We start from the raw sequence: 14832 nt of genomic DNA, 5'->3' as shown, positions 1-14832 counted from the left end.
TAATATATGTGTTTTAACAGTATATCATGTGATATGTATATATACATTAAAGTTTAAGAGGCTCCTCTCTAAAGGAAAAATTCTCTACTAATGGATCCTGCCCCATGCTGGCCCCCTTCCAGAATTATATGACATTCTTTCATTTTCCATTGTCATGGCTTCTCCCTCCACTCTCAATTCAAATCTTATCTAGTATCGAGATGTAGAAAAACTTGCTCTGCTAGCATGCACCTCAATCTTCCCCTCTGAAACTTTGGATAGAATCTTCTTTTAAGTCTCTGTTTGTGCTCCCAGAACCCATGAGTCATACTCAACAGAGTGATCTGGCAAGGGAAAAGGCCCTCGAGCTGCAGGTGAAAGAATTCTGATTTTTCTCAGAGTAACCATACCTCTAGACTCAGATAGTCTATTATTAATAAGTAAAATAAACAACATATTATAAGTGAGTTATTAAAAATCATGCTGAGAAACAAAAAATATTGGGTAAATTAGCTAGCAAGTAGGAAAAATTCCCAAACAGATCTTCACCTCACCTCTTACAACAAAATAAATCCTAGATAAAGTTGGTAAATTTAAAAAATCATATAAAATCAAATGTTTACCTTCAACATAGTTAAATACATGTACATTGAAATAAAAATGTATTTTCTTAGTAAATCTTTCTACAAATTATACTCTTCATTGCTGGAATATTATGGAAACAAACACAATGATATGCTCATTATAATATATTCTCCAATGATATAGGGAAAATGTAAATAATTACAGACAATTTTTTTCCAGAAAATGATTTTTTAGAATTTAGCTAAAGAAGTTCAAAAAAGTTTATATCTTTTTATGCAGAAATTTGCCTTAGAAAAAAACAGAAATATGTACAAATATGCACATGCAAAAATGTCTAATGCTCTATAATTTAATATAGACTTTTTAAGTCTACACATCCAAATATAAAAAATTAATCTTACAAAAAGAATATAATACTTTCATTAGAACAAAAGTTATTAAAATAACTGATTTATTTGAATACTTAAGTACCTCCTACAATTTGATATATTTAAGTCACACACAACTAAAATACCACCTTTTTAGAGAATGGTAATTTTGGATAGTTTATTAGAAGAGATTAAACTTTTAGCTACACCATTTACTAGTTTGGGGACATTATACATAGTGTTTCTGCTTTCTAGGTTCTATTTTCCAGTAAGTAATGGGGTGGAGGGGAGAGCTTAACACTCTAGTAGTTTTGAAGATTATATAAAATGGCTATAATAGACATTCTCTATACTCCTCACACACTTCTCCTGAGGTTTTCTCTAGAGTTGTATGTATGTATGTGTGTGTGTTTTCCAGTAGAGTTGTATTACATTTACAAAGCATAATATAAATGTAGACACCCAATTTTACTTAGGAGACAGTTGAGACCAAGAAAAATCATGATTTGTTTATTGTCACACAAACACAAAACAGCAGATCTGAGATGCAGATCCAGGGATCCTGGATGACAGTTGATTGCTACAGAGCACCTATAAAATATCAATGCTGAAACTGAGGTAGCTTGTAAGAACCTGAATGCCCAAAGGATATCCTCCCACGTTGTAACAATTACCTTCTTGTTCCTGGTATCTATGATGCACCCTGACTTGGATGTGCCCCAATTTATTGTCTTGGTTCTGTTTTATTTTTTAACAAGGATTCTAATGCTGGCAATAAGAAAGCTCTCTGATATTTGAAATGCAAGAGTAGACTTTTCTTGACCATCTAGATTAGGTTCCTTTATAAGGAGGAGAATAATAGTAATGGAGAATGTATGCAAAAAAAAAAAAAAAAAAAAAAAAAAAAAAAAGGACCTAAAATTTATTTTAAAAACAGTGGGTGATCCCTATCAACAAAACTAAGTTAATTTTAGAAGCTGGATAACCCTTGGGATGTATTTGCTGAACATTTTAAAGGATCTTTTTTGACCATAAAGATTATCACAGCAGCAGCATCTTTGTATCTGCCTACTTATGTTTTAAAAACAGGGATATGAAACTAAAATAAATTGTACTTCCTTCTGCATGATCGGTATGGTTGTTTTGAGATGTGTGGGAGAGCCATGTGTGTTCTTTCTTGCATATCTTTGTAAAAATGTATCCCAGTGATCCTGTGGGCCTGAGGAGCGGTGGTGGAGTGCCATGTGGAGTTAGTAGTGTGCCGTGGGAAGGAAAGCTGTAGGCGGCCGGTGTGATATGCCGGGAACATGAATCGGTTATGAGTTAAGGATGAGTCAAGAGAGTACCTAACAGTCAGTAAGATCTTTTAGTCAAGCGGGGTAAATTTTATTCTGGGTATACCTTGAATTAGATTTGAGCCCATCCATTGAACAAATCCCCAGAAATGCTTCCAATAGTATCTTCAGAGTGAAACATAAAGTAGAGGTAGCCGTAGTAGCACAGGAGGAACTAATTTTCAAAGACATGGAAACTCTGCACTTCCATCATGTGGGAGCCATGCCAGGTCCCCGGAGAGTCAAGGTCGGTGGGAGCACAAAGGCCTTATTATCCGTGCACCAGAAGGACTTAGGGCCGCTCTGAGCATGTGCCTAAACAGAATGTTCCAGGACTCTGAGCCTGGGAATCCTAATCAGGCCAACATACCATGAGCAGGAAAAGGACACATGGTATACTCTGCCCTTCAGTAGCCAATATAATTGATGTAACTATCGGCATGAAGCCTTCTTTGTCTAAATGGTATAAAAGTAAGTTACTGACCAGCTAGTTGGCTGGAGTCAGCTGGAGTCAGCTGAAGATGGAGTGAGAAGTCTGCTGGAGAGAGCAGAGGGCAGGAGAGGCAGGTGAAGTTGCTGAGCCAGAGAGCTCAGGTACCACTACAATGTGATGCGGTGAGTCTAGGAGGCAGCATGCAGCTGCTCAGATAATACCTGTGGGTACAGAGACTGTGCTGTTTATGGGAAAGATATATGTTCACCAGCCCGTGTCTGGCTGCCTGCCTGCATAGACTTGGCTGAGGACTGTTCATGTCTGATGGCTATTTAGCCACTGGCTTCTGCAATAAAGACTCTTCTTGTACACCCTAAACCTCTCATGGCTTCTCCATCTAATACCTGGTATCCTAGGATGTCCAGCCCCAAGCAGAGGGGCTCAGATCTAACACCTGTTACTAGTGAACAGAGGGTAAAGGAAGAACTTGGACTAAGATCTCAACAGTTTGTATAGCAGGCAGGGTTTGAGAATAACCAGCCCTGGCATCGTTGGATAAGAGAATTTAGAAGAATACATGGACTCACTGCCACTCAGAGTCAGTCAGACCAGCAGAGCTGTGTGGTGCTCTTGTTGCTGGCTCTGACACATCACTACTACAGAATGAAAGCAAACTTCCTAATTTATCTCTAATTTAGAAGCAGTGCTATGTTTTAACATGCTTGCCACAAAAGAGCCTCAGTTAAAAAAAAATAGAATATATATACAAACATCAAATTATAATGTTGTATACCTGAAACATATATATAAAGAGAGTATACAAGATAAACTCAGAAGAATTTAGTATAGAATTGTGTCCATCTTAAACATTTAAAATTGGCTCTTACAATTATTTCACATGACAAATCAATAGAAAATATACTTTTAATTGTTTATTACTACTAATAATATTGCTCAGAACTTATTCGTCAATATATTACACATTAATTGAGAGCCTTTTCATTATTACTAGGTATCTATATTCATAAAACCCTAATATGCAAATAGACTGAATGTCAGAAGAACCAGTGGTTATGATGTGTGCTGGCCACCAGAGGGTGAGCACAGAACATGGCGGGTAACAGCAGTGGGTGGTAAAGCATAGAACATGGTAAGTGTTGGCTGCAGCGAGATGGTAGAGCAGGTGAGCAGGGGTGCTAGACCAAGGAGGGGCACTGGTTGCTATCATCGGGGCAAGCCTCTGGTGGTTACTGAAAATTCTTCACCCCATGTGCTGAGGTTCCAGCCAGCACTCACACCCACTGCCAGGGCCAACTCCCCTCACACCTGGACCCACTGCCAACATCTGGCACCAATCTTGATGGCCCCTGAGGGCTTCTCCACCTCCCCCTGCTCCTGAGGGGCAATCAGGGCAGCTACCACCACTTGCACCCACTGACAGTGCTGACCCTGCTTACACCTGCTGCTGGCACCAGCCCCAATTGTTCCATGCCATCAGCAGTGGTAACAGCGGGGGTGGGGCTGCCAGTAGAGAGGGGCTGCTAGTGAGAGGGGCTGAGTGGGGGTTAAAAGGATTGGCTGAGACCCACTCCTGTGCCCACCGCAGCCTCCTCGAGGCCTACAGTTCCTTTCAAGGTGCATGAATTCATGCACTGGGCCCCTATCAGGTATATAAATTGAATAACATTTTCTTCAAGTCCCATAAATAAAATACATTTTTAATTTATATTTTTTACTGCAGCCAGTGATCATCACTATGCAAATATTTCACCTAAAATATTAAAATTTTAGTTTGCCATCTCTTTCAACAACTAAGTTGCAAATTTTTGAGAGGATGGATGATATAGTTTTGTTGGTATAACACTCAATAAACATTGGTAAATTGAGTGAATGAATGAATGAATATGAATAATTAAATGAATATGTAATAATTAAGATAGGAACTATAAAATATCATGAATGTAAAAAAAATGGAATAGGTAGACAAGAAATTGTTTATTTAAACCATAGAAACCTAAGTCCTGATGGGTGAATAAAAGTTTGTAGTACAAATCTTTCAACTCATTAGTCTTCCTGATGCACTATTATATTAATTCCTATACCAATGTCCCAAACACGATGCTCCTATCTATAGAAAGAAGGTATTTGGTAATAGACCTTACTGGCTCCCCCTTGGAGACAGTTTTCTGGACTGTGTGGCAATGAGTCAATATTGAAGAATAACATGGAAAAAAAGCCAAACTCACTTTTTAGCCTTCAGCCACATTAAAAAAAAAAAAAAAAAAAGTGTCTCAAAATAAAATAAAGTAAGAACATCCTAAACATTGACACACTAAATAATAATGTCTTATTTTAGCTATTCATTCATTTGACAAAATATATTATGCCATGGTAGGCATATATGTACCAAGCACTATTCAAAATTAAAGAATGGGGAGACAAATCTTTTCAAACTCCTTTTATTACTCTCTGAGGGCACACTGTGGGCCTGAGAGCAGCAACACCTCATTCAAGACATCAAAGAGGACACATTTCTCACAGTTTTTGGTAGGAGCCTTCTAAAAATTAACAAAAGTAATTTCACAACAAAGACAAATTTATAAGCGAAAATGAATAGATGTTACAAATGATTTGCCCTCTTTGCAGTTATCTAACCAAACTTGGGGGTGGGGAGGACATCTTCAGATCCTGTTTAACCTATTAAGATCTATAGTTAGTCCACTCTGCTGTGTAACATTGTAACTGAGTGACAGAAAATCTTACTACCCACCAGGAATGTCTCCCAAGGTCTCCCCATAGTTAGCCCTTATTTCAAGGACTCCTCAAAGTGATGATTCAATGAGCATACCAATAAGAAAAATCCTGAAATGACAACCATCAGAATTGCCTGTATGTACTAGCATCATCTCAAATTGTATAGTGAAACATGCAAATTAGATCATATTGAAACTTGCATGCAATCAATCCTTGTGTAAGTCTAAGGTGTAGACCCATCATACTAAATTCTACCACACGGTTGACACTCATACAGACATTTCCAAGTAAACTTTTAAAAGTTGTACCTAGAACTTTCTGCTGGATTACCTTTTGGCAGTTTGGAAAGTCTCCCACTTTTATACTCATCCCAGTGCCACAGAGTTTGAAAGCCTGAGGACTACATTTCCCAGAATCCCTGGATTATTTCCCACAAGCGACAGGCATTCCTGGGAGATTCTGAAGGAAACAGGAAAACAGAATAGACTTTGCAGAAGTTTCCCTCGAATCATCCTTCTCACTTCTGGCTGTGATCATCACCAAGTAGTTTACTGCACATTTTAAAACTTCCGAACCAACTCAAAAACAATGCTATAAATCTTCTTTTAAAAAAATCCCCCTGATTAATAAGAAAGATTTCTTGAGTACCTTCTCTATGAGTCAGGTACGGGCAAGGATCTGCTGACACAAAATCGAATAAACATTTCTCTGCCCCAAAGGTGCTTATTATAAGTTTTATAACTATATGACTACAATGAAAGACTCGCATGTACAGAGATTGATTCTCTCCCATTTGCAGATGGGAAGAAGAGGCAGTGCTGGTGTTCCTTGCACTGAATACTGAATGCAGGAATTTGATCCTGCAAAGTTGCCAAGGGGATGCCAACTGTCTATGACAGCATACTGGGGGGTAGACAGACACATATTCAGAAACAGTGATTTTCAAAGCATCCTTTAAAAGATACCAAACTAAAAATAAAACTTTTCATCGAGACTATATTTTATCACATTAAAATAGCCTAATTTGCCAGGCTCTGGAGAAGAGATGCATACCATTTCCGGCTGTTTGAAAAGTGATTTAAGTGTATTAGATAGAAGACGTGTTTCTTTTACCACATCTACTTCAGAGTTTCCTCACTGAATAGTATTGCAGCTAGCATAAAGAACAGAATGCTAATGTTTATCACACTCTTCATTCCTACATTACTTAATGGACACCCACTTCCTTGTATCATACTGAAGAAGATTATAATGAGGAAATGATAAATAAATCACTTAAGTCAATTACCTTTCTATTTATAGTTTAAGATATGACTTTAAAAACTAAAGTGCTCATAATCCGAAAGTTCTCTAGGCTGCACTCAGGATGTCAATTCTACATTAAATTCAAATAGGAGACACAGAGTTGTTTTTATAAAAGACAGACTGAGATAGCACTAAATTTTTTATGTCTTTTTACTGAAATCAATGAAGAAGCCAAAAGGAAACAGAATAATTTTTTTTTTTTGTATTTTAGTCTGCACATTTCTGTTAACAAAATGCTTTTTTTTTTCTTTTACCCCTATGACACTACTTAAACATAAATATTATATATAGAATAATTCATTAGATTAACAAAGAGAATTAACAATAATGTATTCAGGAGATCTTAATGATAAAGAAAACCAGGGCTCAAAATAATATCAGCGAATATAAGTCAACAACCTTTTCAGAACATAAAATTTCTCAGTATTTATGTCTCTATGTTCTCCAAAGCCTTGCTCTAGCAACAAAAACGCTACATTTTCCTTCTTCGACTTGTTTAGAAGGATCAAAACAATCACCTTTTTATTTAAAAGCAAAGCCAGGTATACTAGAAAGCTCTAATATGTCAAGGTGAAATGAGTCATTACAAACAAACTGGAGAATGTATCCAGGGCAAATAAAAAAGTTTAGCTTTAACTTATTACAAAATAAAACCTAATGTTTTTATAGAATAACACTGTCATTATATGATATAATGGAAATATAATCACCAAAGGCAGGGATATATGAAAAAATGAAGTTCATTTCATGACCATTTGATGGCTATGGATAATACTACCATAACTAGTGCCACAAGGTGGGAGCTTGGGAGATTAATCAATGCACTGTCATGATGCTTCCAATGAGGGCAACTCTCTTTAGTTCTATCTCCAAATGGAAAGTGACATTGCTTACTACAGTGCCTGAAATAGTAATGAATGGATGGATGAATAAGTAAGTGGATGGATAGATTAATCAATGAATGAAATAGTCCAAGAGCACACTGATACAGAAAAAAGCAACCAACACAAATACTGAATAGCACACTCCCATCAAAAAGCAGCCATCCTCAAGTTAAATATTCATAGGCACTTTGCAGGAAATACCTTAGGGAATAAATATCCATGGAAAACTTGTGATAAAAACTCAGTGCCTGAAATGAAATATTATCAGAGACAAAAAAAAAAAAAATATATGCTAAAAAACTGAAAATAAGAATGTTAACATAATAGCATGGACAATTCATAAAGGACTCTCAGAATGGCTGATTAATGCCCTGATTCTCATCCTCCAGTGTTCATCAAATGCTTGGAGATGATCTTTTTATATAGATTTATTAATATTTTGGAATAGAAAATAACAGCTGAATAGGCAATAGTGTTGTGCACTTCCTCCTAGGGCCAGGCCAGAAAAGCAACTAAGTCAGAGAACATCCACCCTGAATTAACAAATTAGACACAGCTGGGGAGACAATTTTCAATAAGGAGGGGCAGAGGACAACTAGAGAATGCCGCTTGCCAGCCATAACCCACATGGAACCACCACTGTGCCCTGGCAGTGAGTGGTGCAGTACCTCCCAGCAGGCTTCCAGATGTCTGCAGGAGCGTGTGATGTCAGAGTGAGCTACCGCACCAGGCCTCCTCACCAGCCCACTGGGAGCTGGCTCCAAGACCCTGCAGTGAGTGTGTTCCACCCCTGCCCCAGAACCCAGAACTGTTCTCCTAGCCTGACTAGGAGCCCCCCAACGCCTGCTCCTCCCCCAAACCCAGAGCAATGCAGAGCTTGCCTTACTCCGGACCACAAAAGAGCATGGATTGTGTGACCTAGAGCAACCTGTGTGACCCAGATCAATCTGTGAATGCTCCACCAAGGCCCCCTGAACAGCCCTGCTGGTGTGACCCAGGAGGAGTGACCCACAGCCACACAGTGCAGGCCACATCCAGGGCTACAGGGGAGCTCTGACTGTACCCACTCCACCCCAGTCCCCAGGATAGTCCTGATAGGGCTATCCTGAGCAACCCATAGTGCACTTCACTCTGGGTGATAGGAGAGTGCGAACTCAGTGACCCAGGGCAACCTGCTCCTGCTCACACTAGGGAGGGGCAAACTGGAACAATCGAACATGCCTCTCCAGGTGACAAAGAGTAAGGACTGAGCAACCTGTGCCCACTCCACCTGAGCTCAGGGCCTTGCTGCCGGGGGCAACCTAGAGTAACCCAGCATGCGCCCCACTCAGACTACAGGGGAGCACTGCCCAAGCAACCCAGAGCAAGCCAGTGTGCCTAGCCAGGTGCTACAAATGTGCTGCCAGAAGAACCTAAGGTATAAACCTGACACAGGTTCTAGGGACACACAGAGAATTGCATGCCAGAGGGCACTGGGTCTTCCTAAGGAGTTGCATACCAGAGGAACTATGCACACACTCCCACCACCCTGAGCACCTGAAGCAGACAACTGAGGGATCAATTCTATGGAGAGACAGGGATACAACTCAGAGCAGAGACAATAAAGGTGTGAGACTCAAGGCAGACCTGGCTTCTGGGCTAACAATTTCCAGACCATTGACATGATTAGTTCTTCAAACTCTCAAAACCCACTCAGGGTACCCAGGGCCAGAAAGAGAAAGCAAAAAATGGAGATAAAAAGAAACAACCCCCCAAGGAAAGAAAAGGTGGAATTGCTAGAAAAGGAACTAAATGAAGTAGAGGCATGTAATATGTCAGAAAAACAATTCAGATTAAGCTGGATGGATGAGAAAAGCAACAATTTTATGTAAGAATCATGAGGAAATAAAAATGATATAGCTATAATAATTAAAAAAACAATAAAAGGTTTCAACAGTAGACTAGAAGAAGCAGAGAACTGAATTAGTAAGTTAGAAGATAGGGCAGTCAAACACACCCAATCTGAACAACTATTAAAAATAAAAAATAGAAAGCAGGAGGAGAACCTAAGGGAGCTTTAGGACAACATGAAACAAAGTAACATATGTATAATAGGAGTTCCATAAGGACAAGAAGAGGAGCAAGGATTAGAAAAACTATTTAAAGAAATAATGACAGAAAACTTTCCTAACATGGGGAAGAAAAAAGTCATACAAGCACAGAGAGTCTCAAACAATATGTACCCCAAAATATCCATACCAAGATAGATTGTACTTACAATGGCAAACATTAACAAAAAGAAAAAAGAGAGTTAGAGAGAGAGAGAGAGAGAGAGAGAGAGAGAGAGAGAGAGAAAGGCTGCAAGAGAAAAACAGAGATTTACCTATAAAGGATCTCTCATTAAATTATCAAATGATTTCTCAACAGAAACACATCAGGCCAAAAGGGAATGGAATGAAATATACGGAATGATGCAAAGCAAGGGACAGAGTCCAAGAATACTCTATACAGCTAGGTGATCATTCCAAAATTGAAGGTGAAGTCAGGAGCTTCACAGACAAAAGAATAAAAGACTAAGGGAAGCTATCACTACCAAGCTAGCAATGCAAGAGATGCTAAAGGGATTGTTGTAAAAAAAAATAATAATAAAATAAAAATAAATGGGAAGGGAAGAAGGAACATAGGCATAAAGAATAAAAATGGCTACAAACAAGTACATATCAATTTTAAACTTAATTTTCCAATCAAAAGACAGAGTGTGGCTGAATGGTTAAGAAAACATGACCCATATATATGTTCTCTACAAGATACCCACCTCAGACAAAGGACTCACACAGACTGAAAGTGAAGGATGTAAATATATTTTTCAGAAAAAAATTTAAATGAAAAAAGAGCTGGGGTAGGAATACTTACTGATATATATGACAAAATAGACCTCTAAGTGAAGGCCACAACAAGGAACAAGGAAGGACCCTTCATAATACTAAAATGATACAATAAGAAGATATAACTCTGGTAAACATATATGCACCCAATGCAGGAGTACCCAAATACAAAATAAAATATAAAATAAAAATAAAATAAAATAAAACAAAAAAGACAAACATCTGGATGATATCAAGGGGGAGATTGACAGCAATATGATCATAACAGGGGATTTTAATACCCCATTGACATTACAAGATCCCATCCTGGGAGTCACAGAAGCCTTTAAAAGAGACACCAACAACAAAAAGATGAATCTGGGAGTTGGTGCCTACCGGATGATAATGAAAAGCCTTACGTTCTCTCTAGTATTGGGAAGGCGGAGGCCCAGATTGCTGCAAAAAACCTGGAAAAGGAATACCTACCCATTGGGGACTGGCAGAGTTTTGTAAGGTGTCTGCAGAGCTGGTCCTGGGTGAGAACAGTGGAGACCTGAAAAGCAGCCATACAGACCATTTCTGGAACCAGGGCCTTAAGGATCGGAGCCAGTTTTCTGCAAAGATTTTTCAAGTTCAGCTGAGATGTCTTTCTGCCCAAACCGACCTGAAGGAATCCCACGCAAGGATGCCTGGGCTGTGTGCCACTTCATTGAACAGGGCATTAATGTTTGCCTTGGCCAGTCCCATGCCAAGAACAGGGGCTTATATGGCGAGCGTGTGAGAGCCTTCACTGTGGTCTGCAAAGATGCCGATGAGGCCAAAAAGGTGGAGCCACAGTTGAAGATCTTGATTAGGGCCCATGTATTCCAACCCTCCTGTCAATGGGGCCCGGATTGCCTCCACCATCCTGAACAGCCCTGATCTGCGAAAGCAATGGTTGCAGGAATTGAAGGCATGGCCCACCACATCATTAGTATGCAGACCCAGCTGGTCTCCAACCTCAAGCAGGAGGGCTCTCCCACAACTGGCAGCACATCACCAACCAGATTGGCATGTTTTGTTTCACAGGACTGAATCCAGAGCAGGTGGTGTGGCTGACCAAGAAATTCTCCGTCTACATGACAAAGGACGGCTGCATCTCCATGGCAGGGGTTACCTCCAGCAACATGGGCTATCAGGTCAGAGTGATTTTCCTGATGAGAGGAAACAAAGACTACCTCCCTGCGAACTTCTGCTGCTGAGATGCACACAGAGGAAGAGGGAGGATGGATGGTGGTGGGCAGATCCTTTCTTTCAACCACAGTACTTAAAACTCAGCATTGGAATGGTTTCTCGGCAAAGGATGTGTAGGCAACGAGGCAGAGGCATCTATCTGTGGCTGGTGCGTGGAACTTTGTGGCTCTAAACCAAAATCTTCCTCATCTGTGTATCTCCAGCTTTTCCAAAAGAGTTTACATGTACAAGATCTTGATAGGCAAAAACCTGTCAATCACACCATTGCAATATTCCAGAAGCTTTAACCTAAGCACCTGATGGTGTCAATGCCATGTATCCAATCCTCTGTGAGAAGACCTGGTTCCAGCAATAATGCTCAGCCTCACATTTGTGCTCCCAGATTGAGCAGCCTAACCAACAGACCACACTACAGAAATCATGCTTCGTGAAAGCCAGCGCGTTGGCTGCCACTGCAACAAGGAACATGAAAAGATGCTGTTTCCAGTCTTAAGAAAAAAAGAAAGGAGGCTCTCCCTCTTGTACTGACTTGTGGGCATTTCAATGTTCCCTTCTCTTCTATCAGCTCTGTTCTTTTCCACAGGCACAAAGATCTATAACCAGCCTAGTTTTCACCCTCTTCTACTCCTTGAATGACCATCATCCCCACCCTGTAGCATTTACTCATTTGAAGAATGAAGTGCATAATTTACTGCTCACCCCACACCCTCACCTTTCTCAACAAAGAATGGCAGAGAATGGTTAGCAGGTTACTGCAGCATCCTCTTCAGTGATGGCTTTCTCCCGCTGGGATGTTGCCTCTGCCCAGTTGGACCTCGTACCTTAGTGCAGTGTTGTTGTGCAGCCACTCCTCTCCCATCCCAAGTCGGGTGATGCGGGGCTGAACCAGGCAAGAGGATATTCAGGTTTTGGTTTTAACCTTTCCAGCTGGGCTCCGGCTTCATTCACCCTTTAGAAAGATAACCACCATCTACTCTAATCATGCAGACTTACTGCAGTCTGGTTTCTCAGTTGCAACAAAGTTTCTGTGACCACCCCTGCAGCCTCTCCCCCCCACACCCCCCAAAAAAAAGAAAAAGAAAAAAATGATCAATTCCGATCATGAAAACATGTAAACATGAAAACAAAGGCAACCTAGTCTCTCTGGGGGAAAGGGTTGGAACACTGTCTGGCTTCCTGGCAGGAAAGTATTCTCGAGAGGCCAAGGAGTAAGGGGGTTCTACCAACAGGCAGGGTCGTTCCTACCCCAGCCTCAAACTCCCACACATGCCAGCTTCTATGGAACAGATTTGGGGAAATTGGGGTTTAGGGCCAGGAGAACTAAGGTGTGGGTGAAGCTGACTCTTACAGAAGTATAGGAGATTCTAGAAAACTAATTGTGGGGGCCCAGGTCTAGGTCCAACCCTGTGATATGTAGGGTGCTCATGGGCCGTATGTAGTGGTTCTCCTGGTGGCAATGGTGGCTGAAAGGAGGGACATGGGGGGGGGGGGGGGGAAGGACGGGTATGGGAGAGTGAGTGGGTGGTCGGGACCTGGTCATTTCTAACTGAAGAGTATGCCCAGCAGAATCATGCCAGCCACAGACATGCCCGTCAGAAACCAGCGATGAAGCACTCCTAGCCCTTCAGGCTCTTGGCCACTGAACTCTTCTGTAGATTCCACAAGTGTCCCAGCGCTATTCTCCTGATCCAAGGCTCTAGGTGGTCATTCAAGTTGCATCCAACTCAGCAATACCTGCATGTCCTTGTCTGTGCGCTCACCCACCGTGCCCCACCCAGGGAGAAAAAGGCCACCATATGACCCCAGGCCACCCCATCCAGGGAGGGTCCACTCACTATTTGCTCAAAGCTCTGTTATGCTGTCCCTGGGGTGATGGGGAGCTGGGATGTCAGGTCACCGAATGCCTGCTGGTACATCAGTTCAAATACAACGCCTGCCCCGCTCAGGGCTGGCATCACCACTGCCATGAGAAACATTTTTTGGGTTTCATTAGTATGACATTTTTCAACATTTTAGAAAAGTGTGTCTCTTGTTAATAACTAGCCTAAAATTACAATATCAAAAGAGTGTCTCCTGCAAAATATGCAATTCTTATGTGTTCATGTTTAAAAACAAATGTCAAAAAACCATCAAAATATTTTAACATTTAGGAGATATTTGTATGATTGGCTTGAATATATTCTGCTTAGTCCAAGCTCCTGCTGTGGCCAGTGGCTCCTTCCCCCACGGGCTGTCTGCCAGGTGTCAGGATGGGTTGCCATCGAAGGCCCTGGGGTCTCCATCTCTGATTCAGTCCCTCCTGTGGCCTCAGTTCTGTTCTTTTCCACATCACTACACTGACTCCAGCAGCATCCTTCCTGGGAAAGAGCAAGGCCAACACCAGCTCCCGGCTGCTCTGAGACATGTTTGTAATAGGGACAGGCTCCACCAGGCCATGGCCCAAAACACATACTCTCTCACTGAGTCTGGTCTCTGGTGTGGTTGTCTTCTGAAATCCAAAGCCAAGGTAAGGTTCTGAAGGGAGAGAAAGAGCTGCAAGCCCAGCAAGTCATGGGGGCCACATTGCCCCCCGTGCTCGCCCCCCGCCCCCCTTCATCAACCAGGTTGTTTCCAGACGCAAAAGCTCTTCTCAGCCAAGTTCTGTGCCCAGGGACCCAGGCTGGCCTACATGATTGATAGCTCCCTTTGTCTCTTTTGAACGAGCCGGCCTCAATTTCCCCTGAAGAGACCAAGGGAACTTGCAAACTAAGTCACTTCTGGTGCTATGCACAGCACTGCACACAAGTCCCCGTATTTCATTACTGTAGACAATATAATAACCACAATATAATTTAGGATGCTGTAACACAGATATACCAAAATGAGCTAGAAGCTTGCTTCTCTTTTAAGTAATAGCAAGAAATACAAGCTTGTACTCTGGTACAGAGGCTCTGCCATGTCTGGAATCCACGCTTCTGATTCCCAAATATGAAGAGGTGATAAGATTCCTTCTGTATACTCAAGGGAAGTGAAAAAATGGGGGGAGGGGGGGAAATGACAGGATGTCCCTACCATTTAAAGCACAGCCAGGAAGGTGCAATCACAATTTCTACTCATACTCTATTTAGCTAAGAT

At 41.2% G+C, this 14832-nt stretch overlaps 2 pseudogenes; one reads left to right on the top strand and one right to left on the bottom strand.

The window, feature by feature from the left end:
• The first annotated feature begins 2212 nt into the window (after nt 1–2212).
• LOC118706068 lies at nt 2213–12751 on the top strand (annotated as a pseudogene).
• A 277-nt stretch (nt 12752–13028) lies between these two features.
• On the bottom strand, nt 13029–14250 carry LOC118710553 (annotated as a pseudogene).
• Between the last annotated feature and the right edge of the window lie 582 nt (nt 14251–14832).

The sequence above is a fragment of the Pipistrellus kuhlii genome, unplaced genomic scaffold, assembly GCF_014108245.1.
Source record: "Pipistrellus kuhlii isolate mPipKuh1 unplaced genomic scaffold, mPipKuh1.p scaffold_m20_p_1, whole genome shotgun sequence".
Classification (NCBI taxonomy): domain Eukaryota; kingdom Metazoa; phylum Chordata; class Mammalia; order Chiroptera; family Vespertilionidae; genus Pipistrellus; species Pipistrellus kuhlii.
This window is presented reverse-complemented; position numbering and strand designations above follow the sequence as displayed.